Source organism: Vigna unguiculata, chromosome 4 (genome assembly GCF_037176805.1).
Source record: "Vigna unguiculata cultivar grain cowpea cultivar isolate G323 ecotype 2 chromosome 4, ASM3717680v1, whole genome shotgun sequence".
In the NCBI taxonomy this organism is placed as follows: Eukaryota; Viridiplantae; Streptophyta; class Magnoliopsida; order Fabales; family Fabaceae; genus Vigna; species Vigna unguiculata.
This window is the reverse complement of record NC_140795.1, coordinates 22,760,300-22,782,579: the sequence shown is the minus strand read 5'-3', so window position 1 is coordinate 22,782,579 and position 22,280 is coordinate 22,760,300.

The following is a 22,280-nucleotide window of genomic DNA, read 5'->3' as shown; positions in this document are numbered from 1 at the left end:
TTTTTCATTTACTATAAAAAAACAAAATTCATTCATCTAAATATTAACCCGTTGCATGGGTCATAATTCTAGTTAAGATAAAATATAACCATTGATTGTAACTATAATAACAATATTAATAGTAATAATAGCATTAATAATTAAAAAATATTAAAATGAAATATAATTATTACAATAAAATTATAGATAGTTATATTAATAATTAAGGAAGATAATGTATGTAAAGTAGGAATGATATAATCAAATAGTAATAAAAAGAAAAAATGGGAGAGAACATAATACAAGATGCTTATTCTTTCATATCTATCATTTTTTTCTCTCTCCAATGAGTATATATGTTTTTTTGTTTGGACACTTTGCATTAGTTGTATAGTTGGAAGTAGCTCAATTTGTTGAGTTGTGGGTAAAATATTTGACATTGATGAGTTAAATATAAAAATGTTGAAATCTTTGAACAAGACTTGGCAACCAAAGGCCACTACCATAATGGAGTCACAAAATCTTACCAACATGTCTATGACTACTCTATTTGGAAGCTAAGAGAACATGAGTTGGAGTTGAGAGGACTCAATGAGGAAGAAGAAAGGGAAAAGAAATATATAGCCTTTAAATATGAAATCTAAAAGGGTAAGAGTCATGAAGAGGACAATGGCTCAAACTGTGAAAATATGAATTTTATGATGAAGCAATTCACAAAGTTCATGAAGAACAAAAACAAAGGGCATCACAAAAGTTATAAAAAAGAGAACCAAATTTTGTTTCAAATTACAAGTGGTACGGATGTAGTCAAACAGGTCATGTTAAAGTCGGGTGCCAAAATTCAAAGAAAAGTGAAGAAAACAAAGATAGAAATTTATAAATATGAAGAAAGCCTACATAGCTTGGGAAAAGAATGATTCAAGCTCTTTATTTATCTCAAGTGTTTCGGGTGAAGAAGCAAACATTGGCTTAATGGTAGACAATAAATCCACAAGTAGCGAGGTAAGTAATTTTAGTGACCTAAATGAATATTATGAAATGCATACTACTTTTCAACAACTTTATATTGAATCTGAAAAGTTGTTAACATTGAATAATAAACTGAAAATTGAATATAAAGTTCTTGAACAAAAACTTGAACAATCTCAACAAAAGGAAGATACGTGGAGAACAAAAATGTCTAGCTTTGGAAAAGGTGAAACGATAATTGTTGAGTGTGAAAATTGCAATATTTGTGAAAATAAAATTGTTGATCTAGAAAAGTCTAGCAAATTTTTCTCTAGGTCAAAATAATACTTTGAAAAATTCAAGATAAAGGTTTTTCAATAGAAATAGACAAGTGTTTAGAAACTATAACAAGAAGTTTTCATTTTGAATTAGTTTGGCAAATGGAGTCAAACCCAAGCTCTTTCCTCAAAAATCACTTCCCTCTTACCCTTGTTGTTTTGCTTGGTGTATCTCTCAGTTTGGTGTTGTATTTGAGACTTCACCTTCTCATGCATTTTCTTCACAAATTCAAGCCTAGATACCCATTCCTTATGAATGAAGTCACTAGGATTTGGAAAAGGTATGAAGTTTAAAGGAGTGAGAGGGTTGAAGCCTTATACAACCTCAAATGGAGAGATTTTAGTGGTCTTGTGAACCACCCTATTATATGCAAACTTAATGTGGAGAGGTATTCATCCCAAGACTTGCGGTTTCCTTTCAAAATAGACCTCAAAATGGTTCCTAAAGACCTATTCACCACCTCGGTTTGCCCATTGGTTTGTGGGTGACTAGAGGTGAAAAAATGAAGCTTGGTTCCTAGCCTAGACCAAAGTGTCTTCCAAAAATGGCTGAGGAACTTAGAATTCCTATTAGAAACAATGGTTTTAGGCAAACCATAGAGTTTCACCACATCTCTAAAGAAGAGTTTTTCTATGTACCTTGCATCATCTACCTTATGGCATGATATAAAATGAGTCATCTTGCTAAACCTATCCACAACCACAAAGAGAGAGTCAAATCCCTTGAGTTTTGGGTATACCATGGATGAAATCCAAGCTAATGTCTTCCTATGGAGATGAAGCAATGGGTAGGGGGATTACAAACCATGAAGCATAGTCTTAGCCTTGGGTTGCAAGCATGCAATGCACTTATGACAATGTCTTTGAACTTCCTTCCTCATATAAGACCAATACAATTTCTCTTAAAGAATTTTCTGAGTTTTATCAACTCCAAAATGGTCCATGAGACCTCCCTCATGTAACTTCTTGATGAGGAGTTTCCTATGGTAACCTTGAGGCACACACAACCTACCCTCTTTAAACAAGTACCCTTTGGACACATAGTAACCCCCTTGAGCCTTCTATTGATAACTAGAAAAAATGGAGGAAAAGAAGTCATCTTGTTCACACAACTCTCATATGTGATCAAAACCAAGAATTTATGATCCAAATTTTGTGAAAAGGTTGTGCCTTCTAGAGATAGTACTCCCAAGTTTGAAGTAACCTCACAAGAGCATACAACTTCGTAACATAGTTAGGGTAGTTAAGAGTGACGTCATTGAATTTTTCACTAAAATAGGCAATGGGGTGCCCCTCTTATAACAAAACTCCACCTATTCCCATACCACTTGCATCATATTCTATCTCAAAATTTTTTGAAAAGTTTGGAAGAGATAGAATGGGTGCATTGGTGAGCTTCTCCTTAAGTTGTTTGAAAGTTAACTCTTATCTTATTCCTACACAAATTTAACATCGTTTTTCGCCAACTTATTAAGTGGTGAAGCTATGCTTGAGAAGTTAGGGACAAATCTCCTATAGAATGATGTTAAACCATGAAAACTCCTAACTTTTCCTACCTTTTAGGGAGTTGGCCAATCTTGAATGGCTTGGACTTTGGTGGGATCAACATGCACACCATGCTTGTTCACTATGAATCCTAGGAAGACTATATTATCCTCACAAAATGTGCACTTCTCCTTGTTTCCAAAAGATGGTTATCCCTCAAAGTGGAGAGAACAACCTTCAAATGTCCTAGAAGATCATGAAGACTCTTGTTATACACTAGGATGTCATTAAAGTACATAACCACAAATTTCCCAATGCAATCCCTAAGGACATGATTCATTAGCCTCATGAATGTTTTAGGTGCATTAGTTAAGCCAAATGGCATCACTAACGACTCATAAAGACCAAATTTAGTATTAAATGCAGTTTTACACTCATCACCCTCTCTTATTTGGTGATAACCACTTTTAAGTATATTTTGGAAAATATAGTGAACCCATGCAACTCATCCAATTAGGTGCTTATACTTAATGGTAATGTTGTTGATAACCTACAATCACAACACATTGTCCACTTTCCATCTTTCCTAGAGGCTAATAACCCAAGTACGACACATGGACTTAAGCTCTTTTGAATCCATCCTTTGTCTAACAAATATTGCAGTTGAGTCTCAATCTCCTTTGTTTATTGGGGATTTGTTCTATAGGTTAACCTATTTGGTAAGCTTGCCCTAAGAACAAAATCTATTTGATGCTCCATTCCCCTAATTGGTGAAAGACCTTTAGGATCTTCTTGGGGGAACATATCATCAAATTCTCATAAAAGTTTTTTCAAAGGAGATGGATACTTGGATTCTAGATTTGAACAAATGCATGAAAGTACTCCTTCACAAAAGAGAAGGTAGGAAAGTTACTTACAAAGGAGAGTTTCCTTTGATAAATTCTTCTCCTTTTGAGTGACCTTGGGAGGAGCACTACTTTCCCCCTCTTCATGAATGCATGCGTTGGGAGCTTGCTCCCCCAACTCTTTGCACATGCTCTCTTCTTTTCTCTCATCATCCCTTAGTTTCTTCATTTGTATTTGATCCTTAAACACTTTAAAAGGTGCTAGGGGATGAAGAACAAACTTCTTTTCCTTGTGTTGGAAAGTAGTCTCATTGGTAAGACCATTGTGCATAGTTTTCTTGTGAAATTGCTAAGGTCAACCTAAGAGAATGTGACAAGCTTCCATAGGTATTATGTCACAAAGAACTTTATCCTCATAGTTTCCTATAGAGAGCTTGACCTCCTCTTGTTAGTCCACATTCAAATCCGCTTCTTCATTAAGCCATTGAAGTTTGTAAGGTTTTGGATTATTGTGAGACCCAATTTTTCCACAAACCTAGTGCTACAACTATTGTAACATGAGCCACTATCCATAATGAGAGAACATGTTTTGTTTGAAACTTTACATCTTGTATGAAAGATGTTCTCTCTTTGGGTCAAGACTTAATGATGTAGGATTATCTTGACCTTTTAAAGATTATTGAATATGGTGTGAGTTGATTAAGAAAGCTAAGTGAAATCTCCACTAGACCTTAAGATAGCATGTTATCTAGATGTAAAGGTTCCTTTCACAAAGCTCATAAGAAGAAGATGATAGATTGATTCAAAATAAAAAGAAGATAAAATGTGAATAAACATATAAGAACTGAGAACAATTAAAGGAAGAAGAAAGTAATAAAATGGCAAGAAGAGAAATGGAAAAGGTGTAAGAAGCACACCACGTTAGGGGAGAGGCAAAGCCATGGACTCTACTAAAGATAAGTGATGGTGCCGCCACTTGAATCAAGATTCAAGATAAGGCTAAAAGCATTAACTCCCTAGGGAGGAAACTCTCACAAGGTTGATACACAAATGTGTTTGATTTCTCCAAAATGTTCAACCTCTTGTACAAGTGTTAGAGGTACCATTAAATAGAAGTGTCTAGGGGTCTCTTAGCAAAAACAAATAATCTCAAAAGGGTTACGTAACAAATGGCGAAACTAGTGTCTAGAAAGTAGGTCAACAAAGGAACACATGGACACATTCTAGAAGCCTTCTTGGCCAAGGCATGGTGGATGCTCTTCTAGATGTTTCTAGACTTCTTGGTGGCCAAGGCATGTGGTCATCCTTTCTAAATGTTTCTGAAAGCTTTGCCATCTCTCTCTCCTCTGTATGGACTTGTCTTCATATGCCACTTATCCACTTTGTGCGTCACCTCCTTAGTTATCCTACAAAACAAATAAAGCTAGATTAACATGTTGGCTTTAGGCTAAGCTAATCTTTGGGTCAACTAGTCAACCTAAGGTCAAGGTCAATAAGTCAACTTAAAATAGTCAACCAAGTCAACTTCATGGAATTCAAACTAAAGAAATAAAACAATGAAAAGGAATTAAGGAACTCCCTTTCTCTTAGGCATGTGTCATGAGTCATCATCCTTGTTAGGGATCAAGCCTTCATCACTTGAGGACTAGGTTGATTTTTTAGAACTATTTTCATAATAAGGAGGTCTCCCTCACAAGGGTAGGAATCTTCTCCCTCACTCTCATCCTCACTTACACTTTTCTCTTTCTTTTCTTCACTATTATATCATCAACACCCCTTAGGATTTTGGTCTTATTGGAGGGGCATTGTGATGATATATGACCTCTACCTTGACACTTAAAACACTTAATCTCACTTGTGTGCATAGTTGATGATGATCCCTCCCTGTGTTTCTCCTTTCCTTTCTCAAATTTTCTAGGGGGCTCCTCTCTTTTCTCAAATCTTGACATATGAGCTTGAGTGGTTATCTGTCAAACCTTTTCTCAAATGTTATTGTTCTACCTTAATCCAAATTTGTACCAAGTCATTTAAGTATTGATAGGGCAACAATTTCACTCTATCACTAATGTCAAGATTGAGATCACTTAAAAACCTAGAAATAGTGGTTTCTTCCCCTTCCCTAGTTCCCACCCTTATCATATAGAGCTTCATTTTTTGTCTATACTCTTCCACACTCATGTTCTATTGTTGGCCCCTTTGGAGTTTATCCATAAGCTCCTCTTAGCACTCTAATTTTGCTTATTTTCCTTTTAGAAAAAGGTTTTGTTTTAGTTTAAATAAATTTGTTTTTATCTTTATTTAATTAGTTTTTGTTGAGCATTTAGAAAACTGGAGTTTTCACAAAAAATGTGATAAAAGGGTTAATTTTAATAGTATTTTGTTTCATTTAATTTGCCCTGTTTAAAACTCCATTTTAATAAAAGTTGTTTTGCTAGGAGACCCTTTATTCTTGCTTAATTGCATGTGAGCCCTTAATTCCAATTGTTTGATTTTGCGAAGCATCCCCTGCCTTGGTCAACCGCAATTTTCCCAAGCCTTCATTCATGTTCATCATAACACACCGTTTTACTAAAATCATGGTTGATCCTTTGTTTTGGTGAAACGCAAGAAGCAAAACACACATCATAATTAAGCACTACTCCACTACACAAGCAAAATGGAAGCTCTGATGCATGAATATGATACGTGAGATCCTAGTTTTAGAGAAGGGAGCCAACGTTGATCATGATGGATGGAGACAATTGGAAGATCAAATTAGAGTGAGAGCGTGGAAAATTCGTGGAGAAAAAAAAGGGAAAAGTCAAGTTGATCAAGGGCGTAAGATCTCTGATTCAAGGTTTGTGATTCTGTTTCGAGATGCAGGGAATTGGGATTGCAATTTCTGTTTGTTTTTCTAATTTTTCCTTAGGGGTTTTTAAAGGGCATGATTAGGTTTTGTAAACGTGAGTTCTAGAATATACATGCTAGACTTTTGTGGTAAGAGCTAGGGTTCAAGGTTCTTGCGCAAGGGGGAGAAAGTATACTATAATAGGGTTTTTTCCATCTTTGATGAGCACAAAAAGGCCTTTAGAGATTGGATTTTTCCCTAGTGTGTCAGTAGGTCTACTTAGTCTTTCACCCACACAAAGTGGTCGGGATTGCTAAGTGAGTTCCTTGCATCATTTTAATTTTAGCACTATTCTTGAACTCATGTAATCCTCCTTTGATTTTTTTAGTGAAATACAATGACTAAATTCTAGTTGTGAATCGTGTTTGTTTATGTTTTGCTGAAGTTTAAGTTTTCTTTTTAGGTTTCTCATTTCAAAATCATTTTAATTTTGCTTATTGCTTTCTTAATGTTATTGTAGTTTCATGTTTCCAAGTTAGTGACTTAAGTATGGATGAACATTGCACACTTTAAGGATTGAAAACCAAGTGACCCCAAAGTGGGCACATTTTATCGAGTGGTCTTCTCGAGTGTAGAATAGTCCATGATTAAATCACTACATTTGTTTCTGTTCAATTTGTGCTACTGATTTAGTGTTTTAAGTAGGATTCTTGTTTTTCACATAATTTTAGTTCCTTTTTGGAATCCATATGAACTCAAAGTGGGCATACATTCCTGAAATGTCTTCTCGAGTGCAAAAGAACTTTAGTTTGATAACCAAATTAGTTTCCACATTCACTTTTGTTCTACGATATTTAAATTTGTTTTCTTTGGTTGTCATTCTGTTACTGATTTGAGATTCTGCATTAATTTAATTCTACTGTCTTTGCTTTAAATTCATGTAACAAGTAGTTTAGGATCATGTTTTCTATTGTAATTGTGGTAGGGAATTTTATTTCCATGCATTTTATATGATTTTGCCATGTTATTTTCTTTGTTTATAATAGGAGTGCATATTATCTTAACCATCCGGTGTGACAAGGCTAAATCCATTCATTAATGCTTATACTATTACGTGGGAGTTTTAAAGGCTAGAAATTATGGGTTAGTTAATCATTTTGAGTGTTTAGCCCTCAACTCATGCATGGCCTTCATAAATTTAATTTAGTATCCTAATATTCTAAAGTCTTGCATCAGTGTCCTAATCCCTTCATTTTAGTCATTATGCACCACTAGCATTTTAGTTTCCATTGCATCCTACATCAACATTGCATGATCTATTTCGTTTTTCTATATAGAATCAAGGTTTTTGGTGGGTAGGGGTGGACAAAAAATCTAATTTTCTTGATTTGATCCACTTTTGCTCTGATCCAATCCATTTAAATTCCATTTTATTGAAAATCCAATCCATTTAAAATCCATTTTTTTGGATCTGGATTTCAATCTAATTGACATTTTATATATTTTATGGATTGAATATTCATTATCTAAATCAAGATTTTCAAATATGGATAATCCAAAAAATCCAATCTAAATTTTTAATAGAAATTTTTAGTTGGGCTAGGCTAAAGGTTGAGATGGACTAGGCTATATCCAAACTCGGACAGGCCGTACTCGACGACATGTACGGACCGAGCAGGCCCGACGACCTTGAAGGGCCGGATGGGTCCGATGACCAGAACAGGCTGGGCGGGCTTGATGACTCAGATAAGTCATTGGGTATGAACCCCTGAACGGGTTGGGCGGGCCCAAAGACACAAATAGGTTGGATGGGTCCGAAGACCTATATGGGCTAGGCTGGTTAGACGACTCGGACAGGTCGTGCCCGACAACCTGTGTAAGATCCGAGAAAATTAAATAATTAAATAAATAATTATTTAGTAAATGAGGGTAATGGGATCTCTATGGCAATAAATGCTAGAAGTTATGACAAGCAGAAATACTAGCTTAAGTGGTTGAGAGTATATGGCCATGATTAAAGGACTTGGATTCAAGTCCTGTGTATGCCATTTGTATGTAAATTAATTATTTTATTATTTTAATAATATGCTTGACCATGGTGCGTGATAATATAATCCTAGATGTGTAGGTATTAGGTAATTGGGTGGCTGTGGTGTTTGGGAGTGCCTTTGGGAGCAGAAATTCCAACACTTGGAGTGCCTTTGGAAGCAGAAATTCCAGATTAGGGGAGCTGCACTTCGTGCTTTAAACTTTAATTATATAATTGTGTAATGTATGGGATACATTTGTGTGTTTTGTTTCTACCAAGTTTATAGATTTTTCGTGTTTCAGGAATTTTTCAGAAACCGCTTGGCGATAATGAAGGCCTGTCAGGCGACGAATGATATTTGAACTAAGATTCTGGGTTCTGCCCATAAATCGCCTGACGACAATGAAGGCCCACCAAGCGATACGAATTGGATTGGTTCGTTTTCTGTGACTTTGTAGTTTTTTTTTTGAACGTACACCTTTGGTTTTGGGTAGTTTTACACGCAATAGGGACCGCCGGGTGGTGGTTTCCTATTGCTAGGCGCTAGGTCTCTGGTCTTGTTTCATTGGGCGGCAAGATCTAGTCGTTGGGCGACTACGATTTTTCTAATCTGCGCAATTTTCGTAAAACTATATGTCTCATTTCGTTAGTCGTCCGATTTACCTGAAAGTTTGACATGTGATCCATAACATGTTATTCTTTACTTTCAACGGTGGAGATTTGAATTGGAGTTTTGTAGCTAGAGTTATATGTTACTCGTGATTATTGGTTTGAATTCCCTAACAATATGATTAGTATTGGATGCTTCAGTGTGATTGGGCCATGCTAGGATAAATGGATTTGTGGTTTCGGTGCTCTGGTTGACATGTGGTGTTTGGGTCATTAGAACCTGTCTTGGGGTGCACAAACCAGCAACTCTCACGTTACTGGTGTGGCGCCTAGTGGTGTGTCCCGTGCAGCGTCCAACGACATGTTGAGATCACCAAACAGTCTACGCTAGAATGTCGCCTGGCAGCGCTTAGGCAGCGCCAGGCGATAGCACATGGCAGTGTTTGTTATTATTGCATTTTGCATGTCTTGTTGTGTTGGTCCTGGTCTAGATATGCTTGACTGTATCACAAGCGAGTAGGTTCGTGATTGGTGATGGAACGCGTGGTTAATATGAGCGGGAAGGTTCATATTAATGATACTCTCGTGTGAGGATATGATCAGGGACGTTCATATGTTCCGTTCTCACACTTGAGAGTTGCTGTGAGCGAGGAGGTTCATAGCTGGATGAATCATACGTCTTGGACTACAGGTGGAGAGGTCCGTAGAGTTGGACTACAAGCGGGGAGGTTCGTAGAGTTAGACCACAAGCGGATAGGTTCGTGGAAGCATTGGAATCCCTAAAACCAGCTTGAGTGTGTATCTTGTATAAGGTAATGTGTTTTTCTTAATTTCTTTTGAATGTGTTGAGATGTGGACTTAGACTAGGAGATGCTTGACTATGTCATGAGCAGGTAGGTTCATGGCTGGTGGTGAACACATGATAATATAAGTGGGGAGGTTCATATTATGATGCTCTTGTGTGAGGATACGAATGGGGAGGTTCATATGTTTCATGCTCAAACTTGAGGGTTGTTGCGAGTGTGGATGTTTGTAGTTGTTGGATCACGTGTGTTAGACTACGGGTAGGGAGGTCTGTAGAGTTGGATTACGAGCGGGGATGTTTGTAGAGGCAGGACCACGAGCAGACAAGTTCGTGGAAGCATATATATCCTAGGTCCATGGTCAAGAAATTGTGGGTTGGAAAGCGTAGGGCAGTAAGGTTTCTTGGTTAAGCATTGGCTGGAATAAAGTAATTTTGGGTGAACTTCTATGTATTAAATTATATGTTTATATTATTACATGAGCTCACCCTTTTTGTGTGTGTTTAGCGATGATCGTGTAATTCGTTACACGGGAGCAGACATTGTTTCAAGTGGAGCTAGTAACGCTTAGAGCTGAAGAAGGGCTAGCTTGGGAAGTTTTATAACTATATTTGACTATGTTGTAAACATTTAGTTGATCAGTTTTGAACTATGTAAACCTAGAGTTTAATTTATGGTTTTGAATTTTGAGACATTTTATTAAGGCATATTTAATAATGGCATAATTAATATTATTTTACTTTATTTTATTTAAATTAGTAATATCTGGCCAAGATGTTACAACCTGTATGGACTGGGCAGGCCCGACAACCCTAATGGGCCAAGTCGGCTCGACAACTCGGACGAGCCATGCCAAAATGACTTGTACGAATCGGGCAGGCCCAACGACCCTAATGGGCCAAGCGAGCCCAACGACCCGATAGTGTGAGGTTGGGCCAGCACAACTAGTCAGATAAATCGGGCTGACCCGACGACCTAGACGGGTTGGCTGGACCTGGCCTGATGGCCTGGATGGGTCCTAGACCTATCGACCCTTAGCCGACGACAAAAAGTTTAATAATATATTTTTCATGTTTAAGAAGAAAGCCCATGGGTGGGGCTTGACCCACACGACTTTTGTGTGGTTCTTGGCCCCGTGGGCTTCTTTAATGGGGGGCTTTTTTGGCCCTAGTCCTGTAGGTTGGGCAAAATTGACAACTCTAGCATAATTGTATCTTGTCGGCCTTAAGGAGACAAGTTTTAGAAAATTCAATTTAAATTTCTTATATCAAAAATGAATTCTTGATTTTGAACTTGATCCAAATATTTGGACTATATTTAAATCTTGATCTAAATATTTGGATCTAGATTTAAAAAAAATTCAAACTAGGTTTGATGAAAAAATGGATTTGGATCGAAAATCTTATCCAATTATTTGGATCTAAACTAGATGGAATTGGATCATTAAAAATCCAATACATGACCACCCCTACTAGTGGGTTAAGATTTTTATTTGGCCTTGCACTGCACTTGAAAAGGAGTTGTATTGCCTTGTTGCTATGAGTTGTTACCCCAATATGCCATTAGCATTTGCATTGCATTTTAATATAATCTCGAACTTGCACATTGAGTGAATTGAATTGGAATCCTAAATCCTGAATTGAATTTTGGTTAACAGTTAATTAAGAACCCTTGTTTGAGATCAGCTTGAGCTTACATGAATTCCAAAGCATGCACATGATTTACTTGCATTTGCCATATCATGATATCACTTTAAGCTTGGTTCAATTATAGGGGCATGAATAACACGTGAACTCTATCTTGGATCTTGAATTGAATTGATATAGATTTTCATGCATATTTTCATCTAATTCAGTGTTGCATTCATGTTAGTTCTCTATTGCCATCTAATTTCTAGATTTGTATCATAGCACATGCACATTCTGTTTGGGTGTGATGTGATGAAGGATTGACCCCAACCAAGGATGGAGGCACATGCTTAAGAAGACTAAGCATATTTAGAAAGGAAGTTCACTAATCCTTCATCCCTTTCATTTGTATTTGTTATTTTTGATTCCCAAAGTTGACTTAGTTGAATCAACTTTAGTTGACTTGTTGACCTTTGACTTGGTTTGACTTGTTGACTATAGTTGACTTGACTTAAGCCAACATGCTAATCTATGTTTATTTTCTTTGTAGGTTAATTAGGAGTAAGAAAGCAATGCTAGGTGGTGCATGGTGATTGGGGAGCATAAATAATGTGGAGGAGAGAGTAAAGCAAAGGCATAAAGCATAAAGTAAAAGGCATGAAGCAAGTGTACCTATGTACCTTTGGTCTCCTTTGTTTTTAGCTCACTTTGGCCACTTTTTGGAGACATATGAGACACATTCTTTGTCTCTTTTTGTGCTAGAACGAAATTAGCCTTGCACACACCATAGTTAGTTCTTTTGTCTCTCATTTTTGTAACCTTATTTGACCTAGTTTCTAGAAGCTAGGGTTAGGTTTTTGTAGAGACATCCTTAGGTATCTTTTATTTGCTTAGAGGCCCTTAAACTCTTCTATATAAGGGGTGCTCCTAGACATGTAAAAGGGTTGGACATTTTGAAGTAAAAACACTCTTGTGTCTCAACCATTTGTGAGAGTTTCCTCCCTAGGGACTGAATACTTTTAAGCCTTATCTTGCATAGCAAGTGGCGACACACATCCATTCATCTTCAAGGTTGCCATGGCTTCTAGCCTAGCCTTGTAGTGGCGTGCTTCTCACATTTTTACCATTTCTTTCCTTTCCATTTTATGTTTTCTTCTTCCTTTAATTGTTCTTGGTTTTCTATGGTTTATGTGCTTTCCATTTCCTTTTCATTTTGAATCAATCCATCATCTTCTTCTCTTGAGCTTTGTGAAAGGAACCTTCACATCTAGATAACTTGCTATCTTAATGTTCAGTAGGGATTTCACTTAGCTTTCTTAATCAACTCACACCATATTCAATAATCTTAAAAGAAACAAGATAATCCTTCATCATGATGTTGTTGAGATGCACTAGTTCACTGATGTCATGCACTGGTTTAAAGCGATTTTCTATTCTAAATACACGTGGTTTGGTTTTAGTGTATTAACTAACTTTTATCATGAATCCAAATTGATCCATGGATTTTGCATTCTGCAGCGTCTGCATAATGGCACATGTGTAGCCTTTTAGTTGCATATTTGCATTCACAATTTCCTACTGAGAAATTTGCATTTGCATCATTCATAGTTCTTCATGTTGGTTAACAATGTTGTCCCAAATCTACTCCCATTTTCCAATATTCAAGGACCATTCTGCACTTGGTAAAGTCTAGAATCCTTTCATTCACGCACATCTTCTTGTTCTTGTGTCAAGTTCAATTTGCACTAGGCTTTAACATTGTTCGTGGTCCATAATCATTCCTCAATTGTGCATAATATCCAAATTTGCATAAGGTCTGCATCTTCATCCATATCCCATTCAACTATGCTCATCTTCATTCCAATTAAAATTCATTTCACCATTACCATTAGATTCTACGCATGCATTGCATTCTTGGTATACTTCCATTCATGCATTTAGATAGTTTAGTTTCAATTAAAATAACTCTGCACTTTTTCATAATTTAATTTTATTTACTTTCCCACATTTTCAAGTTTTACTTTCTTTATTAATAAGATTATTTTTTTAAAATTATGCAAGTTAAACTTAACACACACCATTTCCTTGGATTTGATACCTAGGGTTTCCCTATATTTCATTAGGGGGATTTGGTTTTTCTTTGCCTTAACACGACTAAAAAGGCTGCTAACAAAATGGCTTAAAGATACGGTTGTACCAATTGAAATGGATATGGTTAATTCTTAGGTAGCCTATCAATATGAAAGCACTCAAAGCTTACAAGATTTAGAAGTCAGCAACTACGATTTCCTATATAAGTTGATCAAGAGGCTTCATAAGTACCATGGAGTTGATGGAGAAGATCCACACATGCATTTCAAGGAGTTCCACATGATGTGCTTAATATTTAAACTAGCTAAAATTGTTGAAGAATGGGTCAAATTCAAGGCATTTCCTTTTTCTTTGAGGGACAGAGCAAAGGATTGGTTGTATTACAAGACTTATGCAACACCAATCACTTCATGGACTAAAATGCAAAGAAGTTTTCTAGAGAAGTTGTTCCCAACCTCAATGGTGTCATCTATCAGGAAGCAAATATGCACCATTGAACAAGGACAATACGAAGAGTTGGATCACTACTGAGAGAGATTCAATAGGCTCTGTATAGCTTACCCAAATCATCAAATTTATGGGTCATTACTTCTTGTGCAATTTTATGATGGGTTTTTGTTCAAAGATAAGAGTTACATTGATGTTGCTGCTGCAAGATCTCTACTGGACAAGACACCAACTACAACAAAGAAGTGACTGTGTAAAATGGCTGTTAATTATCCTGATGAGGTAGCTAGTGTAGAAACAATATAGGTTTTCTCTGAAGTTGAAATTCAAACTTATTTGCCTGAGGTGCAAACTGACTTTGATGGTATTGAATTGTAAAAAATTGAACCTATAGAGTCTATTATGGATTATGTTACTATGATGCCTAATCATTCTTATATCCTTGATCAAGAATTTTCTATTGATCATATTGATATACCCTCTGTTATTGATTCATGTACTGATTTTGACATTATATCACTCGATAAAAGTTGTGCAGTAGGTGTTGATCTGATGAAGGATTGACCCCAACCAAGGATGAAGGCACATGCTTAAGAAGACTAAGCATGTTTAGAAAGGAAGTTCACTAATCCTTCATCCCTTTCATTTGTGTTTGTTATTTTTGATTCCCTAAGTTGACTTAGTTGAATCAACTTTAGTTGACTTGTTGACCTTTGACTAGGTTTGACTTGTTGACTATAGTTGACTTGACTTAAGCCAACATGCTAATCTATGTTTATTTGCTTTGTAGGTTAATTAGGAGTAAGAAAGCAATGCTAGGTGGCGCATGATGATTGGGGAGCATAAATGATGTGGAGGAGAGAGTAAAGCAAAGGCATAAAGCATAAAGTAAAAGGCATGAAGCAAGTGTACCTATGTACATGTGGTCTCCTTTGTTTTAACACACTTTGACCACTTTTTGGAGACATATGAGACACATTCTTTGTCTCCTTTTATGCTAGAACGAAATTAGCCTTGCACACACCATAGTTAGCTCTTTTGTCTCTCATTTTTGTAACCTTATTTGACCTAGTTTCTAGAAGCTAGGGTTTGGTTTTTGTAGAGACATCCTTAGGTATCTTTTATTTGCTTAGAGGCCCTTAAACTCTTCTATATAAGGGGTGCTCCTAGACATGTAAAAGGGTTGAACATTTTGAAGTAAAAACACTCTTGTGTCTCAACCATTTGTGAGAGTTTCCTCCCTAGGGACTGAATACTTTTAAGCCTTATCTTGCATAGCAAGTGGCGGCACACATCCACTCATCTTCAAGGTTGCCATGGCTTCTAGCCTAGCCTTGTAGTGGCGTGCTTCTCACATTTTTACCATTTCTTTTCTTTCCATTTTATGTTTTCTTCTTCCTTTAATTGTTCTTGGTTTTCCATGGTTTATGTGCTTTCCATTTCCTTTTTGTTTTGAATCAATCCATCATCTTCTTCTCTTGAGCTTTGTGAAAGGAACCTTCACATTTAGATAGCTTGCTATCTTAATGTCCAGTGGGGATTTCGCTTAGCTTTCTTAATCAACTCACACCATATTCAAAAATCTAAAAAGGAACAAGTTAATCCTTCATCATGATCCAATTGCTGACTTTGTGGAGATGACAAAATTAAATAAGAATATAACTATTGGCAACAATGATGTAGTCCTTTTGGATGAAGAAGGAATAATTGATGCAAGTGAAGGACTTGTACAACATGCTCCAATTTCAGCTACCCAACAACTACCAGTACATGATGAGCTTTTTCTACTAAAAAGGCAATTAACAGCTCCCTATTGTAGTAGGAAGGTATGTGACTTCTTCTTAGGACACTCTTTATATCATTCTAATACTCAACTTGAGGGGAGTTGGAGAGTCCTCTTTCTCTCACTAGGGAAGTCCACCAATACACGACATTCCCTTAGAATCTTAAAGTAGCTAGGGAGACCTTTATTTCTTCACTCAGATGGTGGCACTCAAAAAGTTGCTAATCTTTTATCTCCCAATCTAAATAGACCTCTATATATTTCTTTCCCATGGAAAAGCAAAAAGTCAACCATAACTTTTCTAGGCTTTTGTTGCTCACGCTCCCTTTCAAACTAAGTGTGATGTCTTACCCCTAATGAATGAACTCTTTGCATTACTGATTAAGACTCTTTACACCAGCTGATTGATATAGGGACATGTCTACCTTCTAACAACCTCATATGGCTCAACTAGATTTATAAGATGAGTTAGCTTTCGCCTAACTCAAGTTATATATGCAATAGGTGATTGATCAAGTCATCACACATGAAACGTGAATTAAATCACTAACAAATGAATGAATAATTAATTAAAACAATAAAACAATACCATTCATAACTTCAGAAGATTTATATATAATCCCAACACTTGGATGTTCAACAACTCATGATGATTCTAACAATTCATCCTAGGAGAAATTGCATTTTCCTCGTGTTTTCTCTAAATTCTAAGAGATTTTACAAGTGAAGAGAAAGAATCTAGAGAGAGAAACTATGATCCTAAAGAATTCTTGATGAAGATCTAGATGATATGAAGGGGGGTTTGCCCCTTAATTTATAGAAAAATCTAGGTTGGTTGTAGCTCCAATCTAATGGCCAAGCATGTAAGATTTCCTCCCGTGGAGGGTTTCCTTCAAGCTTGAGTGCATTTCTTGCAATTTGATCACAAAGTTTTCCTTCAATGGTGGGTTTCCTTCATGGGTTTAGCTCTAATCTTGATGCTTGAGGTTACTTTTGGGTGAAGTTTTCTTTGTGTGGCTTAAGCACCATATCTTCTGCTAGAGTTGTGGAGGCAAAATTCAAATGTTCTAGAAACCACCTTAAAGTTGCTCAAACACTGATTCTACAAGTCAAACCATTTTGCTTTGTTTCACGAAATATTGCAAAAAATCATCAAAAATACATTAAATTGTCACACATGATCATTTCCAAATGCTTTTAATTTAAATTAGATGAAAAAGAGTAAAATCCAAAAGATATTCAATGAAATCAAACTATATAAGTGCTAAAATGCATGTGAAAAATAGGCAAAATGGGCACTTATCACAATCCCCCTTTTTAAACCTTTGTTTTGCTAAGCAAAGTACTTTGGATTTTATGAAAGATCAGATACTGGAATTGGTTGGACTCAAAAGTTGTGACTTCACTAAAAAAGGATTTAAGAGAGATGCATTCATAATATAAGATGATATAACCCTTAACATTTCAGTTCAAGATGCTTAAACATTTCAATTGCACAGCCTAAATCGATCATTGGATCCCTAGTGTGTAATTATGATTTTCAGTTTGCCCTCCCAGTTTGAAGTGTTTCACTCTAAGCAACTTTTTGCAATCCTTTCATACAACTTTGTATCTCATGTTAAATCATTGACTACACAAAACTTGGTGAGGATCACTAATGACTTTACATAGCTTGTAACATGGTTGGGCTATAAAGGGAAATTCATTTTTCAAGGCGAGCAATACTCACTAAAAGGAAATGATGTCACAAAATACATGTGTAGTGAATATTCCAAATATCACAATCTCCCTTTTTTAGGTATTTTCATTCTTTTCTTTACCCAACTCTTTCATGGCCTATGATTGGATTTTTCTATCTTTATGCTCTACATTGGTTGTCCTTTGTCCATTCAGTCACCTTTTCTAACTCACACATTTTGTTCCACCTTCCCTATTAGTGATTAAGGTATGATTCATCATTTTTCAGGCTAGGTGTGCGTTTTTAGGTTCAAAAGGGATTTTCAGTTGAAATATCAGGGTGGTTGTTTGGCTCGAGCTAAAATTAAAAACAAAGATGGCCTTGATCCTTCCCTCACCTCCTAATGTGCAAGTCATAAACAAACATTCAACAGAAAATAAGTGTAGGCTTAGCCCAAGGTGCTTCGGTCATCTAATCTCATAGTGTTTGACTATCAATTCTCATTGGTTGGGTTCTCATCCTATGTCAATTTGTAGTTGTGCAATATCCATACAAATCATTAAATAAATTCATGTAGAGCTTATTCATCATTTCTTCCTTACGTTCCTACATTTCAAAATCATTTTCAGCTCAAAAGTGACTTGTCCCACTTTTTTTTCCAAGCAATTTTCAAACATTTTCATGCTTTTTCAAGTGGTTTATCATTCTCTATGAGTTTTTCCAGAGAAAGTGTGTTTTTATCTTGATTGTGATTTTGCGTGTGGTAGATCATTTGCCTACTCTCTCAGAGGTCCTAAGATCAAACCCAATTGACCATTTTTTATTAGTACTTTAATTAAATATCTACAGTATGAAAAAAAAATAAAAACAAATAACAGACATGTACTAGCTAACTCTCTCAACTAATAAAAGTATAAAAGTATGAAATAGGTGGTTTATTGAAATTACCTTTTACTCATTCTGACATCTAATAGGTGGCTATACTTTCTTTGGTTCAATCCCTCTATATCCATTTTGAACTATATGTCTTAAAGCAACAACATAAAAAACATATTGATTTGCTGCAACACTGACCCCAATTCCATTTCCGCACTATTCATACCTTGCCCCTAATAAAAGACTCCCTTATGGTTAATCCACATACAAGATGGCTTTATTGACTTTGCTTATACAACACCATAGTTAATTCTAAAGAAGTAAAGTTGCATTTTATTTCTTGTAGCAAAAAAATTGATGATTACAACTATTCATATAAAAATTTAAATATGTACAGTGAACTCATGTGTGATAAAAGATAATGTTAACATCAACCCTTACAATTTTCATGTCTAGTCTTATTGTTCAAGTTGCACAGTACATTTAAAGTGTGGTAATGGGAGCAACACAGTCTTACCAAGTTCCTAACTATGGGTGTAGTTCCCAAGTCCAACAGCAAAACCAGACTTTATAGGTTTTCCAACAAGCTCATTTAATCCAAAGATAACCTTAACCCTGAAATATAACTATCATTGTATGTTAAACTTGAGTTCAATAATTAGCTACAAACACAATTAGTGAGAAAACACTAATCGTTTCAGTTAATGTTGCTGAAAGGAGTAAAAATATAATGATAGTTTTATATGAGCCTTAAGAAAGAAACAAGATGTAGTGAGACACCTAACTTTCTTCAATTTCGATTGCTTCCTTCTCTTCCTTAAACGAATACATCCTCTTGGATTTTTATTTTTATTTTCATAAAAGAGGTTATCTATTCTTTTGTTGTTACCATTAGATGTCACTTAGGAAATGACAGAGTCATCAATTCTGTCTAATGAGTGGCATGGTCAACCAACACACAAAACATTTCATTACCAAAAATTTTGCCCCAAATAGAGAATAAAGACATTCAACAAGTCACGTAAAGCATCGTCGAGAAGGAGAAAATTCATTGTTGCAACTAAATTTGCTTCACGAAAGTTAAGGTTCCAATGAGATAGGATTTGTGACCCAAAATTAGATTAATGAGGAGTGAAATAAAACAAAGAAATTTTGTACGAAAAGGAAGTTAGGGGTTGCAGACAAAACCTTGTAATTTAATTGCCTTCAATGCTGATGGGTTAGATGGTACTAACGACCAAGACGAGACGAACGGTACAAATGACGACGTCTCGGATGACGGCGACGTGCACAATTTTGATGACGCGGACGGCAACGCGGACAACTCTAATGATGCAGACGGCAATGCGAACAACGTTGATGATGTAGACAGTGAGGCAGACAATGCTGATGACGCGAAAGACGCAGACAAACAACAAGAGGGAGGGTAGTCTTAGGAGGAAGAACATAAAGTTTTGTGGGAATTTTAGGTTTAATTTAGGTTACATTATTTTTAATTAAAAAAGTTATATAAATTTTACATATGAAACTTTTTCGTAGATAATCATTTTCAAAATAACTTTCTTTAATTTTTTTATTATATTTATTTTCTACACTTATTTGTAACTTGTCATATGAAAGATTCTGATCACGTTATCTACGAAATTTTCATATATAATTTATTTTTATTTTACCCATGAACTTTTCCTTTATCTTTTTCCTTTATCTACGAGTAATTTTCGTAGATAAAATAAAATTATCTACGAAAAATATTTCATAGATAACCTTTCGTAGATAATATCTTAAGCAAATTTTCTACGCAAATTATCTTGTAGTGATATCTTATGTGAGATTACCTAGTTAAAACCATTAGTCGTGTTTGTACAATTTATCTTTTAATTAATAAACTTATTCTAATATAGAATTGTTGTCAATCATCATACATCCAAGTATTGTATGCTTTGGAAGTGAGTTTCGTCACAATTTTGTCCTTAAAAAGTGTATCTATAGCTGTCAAAATGGGCCACTCGGCCCAGCCCGACCCGACCCACCACGGGTTGGCCACTTAGTGGATCAATCCAACCCGACTCACTTATAAGCGAGCCAAAAAATTTCGAACCCGACCCGGCCCACCACGGGTTGGTGGGTTAAATGGGTTGGCTCACTAGCCCACTTAATTAAAATAAAATATAATTTTTTTCTTAAGTCAAATTAAAATTTAAATAAACTTCAATACAATCTAAATACAATCCAAAATGATGTTAAACACCAATACAAACCAAAATTAGAAAAAAAAAACAAATTACTATCTAAGATCAAAGCATTCTTGTCACTTATCCAACTATAATATTAGAGTCTTGAATGGATATATCCACAACATTTTCATCTCTTGAAGCATATTCTTTATCCCCATCTATTTGGAGTTAAAGCTAGGTTTCTATTTGCCAACCCACTAATCAGTGGCGGAACTTGGACAAAAAATGTAGGGGTGCCAAATTAGATTTGTTATATATAATTTGTTTCTAGTTAGAAAAAAAGCTCTTCATCTTTTCTCTTCATTTCTTCTGCTTAAAACAAGCATACATAATAGTAGAATTCAAGAAAATATTACTATCATTCGCTATTATATCATGATACCAAACCATGAATACCATTTTAGATAAGTCCTTCATACTTCATCAATTTGATTTGGTGGTATTGTCAAATTTGAGGTTGTTTTTCCCGAATCGCGTTCTAATGAATTTTTAAATTAATTATATGCAAGTCTAAGAACTTTAGAGATTTGCTTTTTTTATTGTCTTGAATTCTTGGTTTTCATGAAATTTCTCAAGTTTAGTTAACGTAAATGCATTTTTTTCATCTTTATCACAAACCTTCCTCTTTAAAACAAAAATCAATTTTTCTACTTTTTATCATAATCTTTCTAATATAAATTTATCACCTCTCGCCTATCTAGAAAAAAAATTTATATTCACAAATCACAATTATCACAATGCAAAACATAACAAAACTCATACCACTTTAATTAAATAAGCAACATTGTATAAATTCAAAACTTATAATTAAGGGTTATAATAATTTCATAATTAAGGGTTATAATAATTTGGGAAAAATTATAATTAGGGTTCATGCCAATTTCATAAAAGAATCCCTAAAATCATAATTAGAGTTTATATTAATTTGAGATAAACTTAATTTGGGAGAAACATCCTAAAAAGAACCATAAATTTAATATACATAAATCATAATAAGATACTAACCTTGATATGTGATAGATCATGCCAGAATGTATACTTCAATATCAATCTATGTGTTTCTCAACCTCTATTTCCCAATCTATCTCTTTGTATTTATTTATTTTCACACACTTTCATGATAATTTAAATGGTTAAAAGATCTTATAGCCAGAAAAAAAATCTTAATCTCTTTTATAAATCAATATCTCCATTAAATTTTTTATTTTCTTTTATTATAATTTTTCATAATATAAATAATATATAAATATAATTTTAAAAATATATAAATATATAAATATATATATATATATATATATATATAAAATTCAAAAAAAAAAATTGGGGGAGTCATGGCTCCCTTCTGTCACCATGTAGTTCCGTCAATGCCACTAATGTGTTTGGTTAAAAAAATAGCTCAACATTGCAAAGCTCAACATAATGTGTGTGACCATACGGGTTGGTGGGCCAACCCGGCTCACCAGGGTTCAACCTGGGTAAGCCGGATTCTTGGTGGACCGGGTCAAAAATTGACCCGTACTAACATTTGTAAAAAATATTCAACCCAATCCGGCCCAAACCTGTGGTGGGTCGGGTTGACCCATGGGTTCTGACCCACTTTGACGGCTCTAAGTGTATTGAATGATGAAAGAGAAATGAGTATTTAAATAGCCTTAGACCTTAACTTCTAAACAATAATAC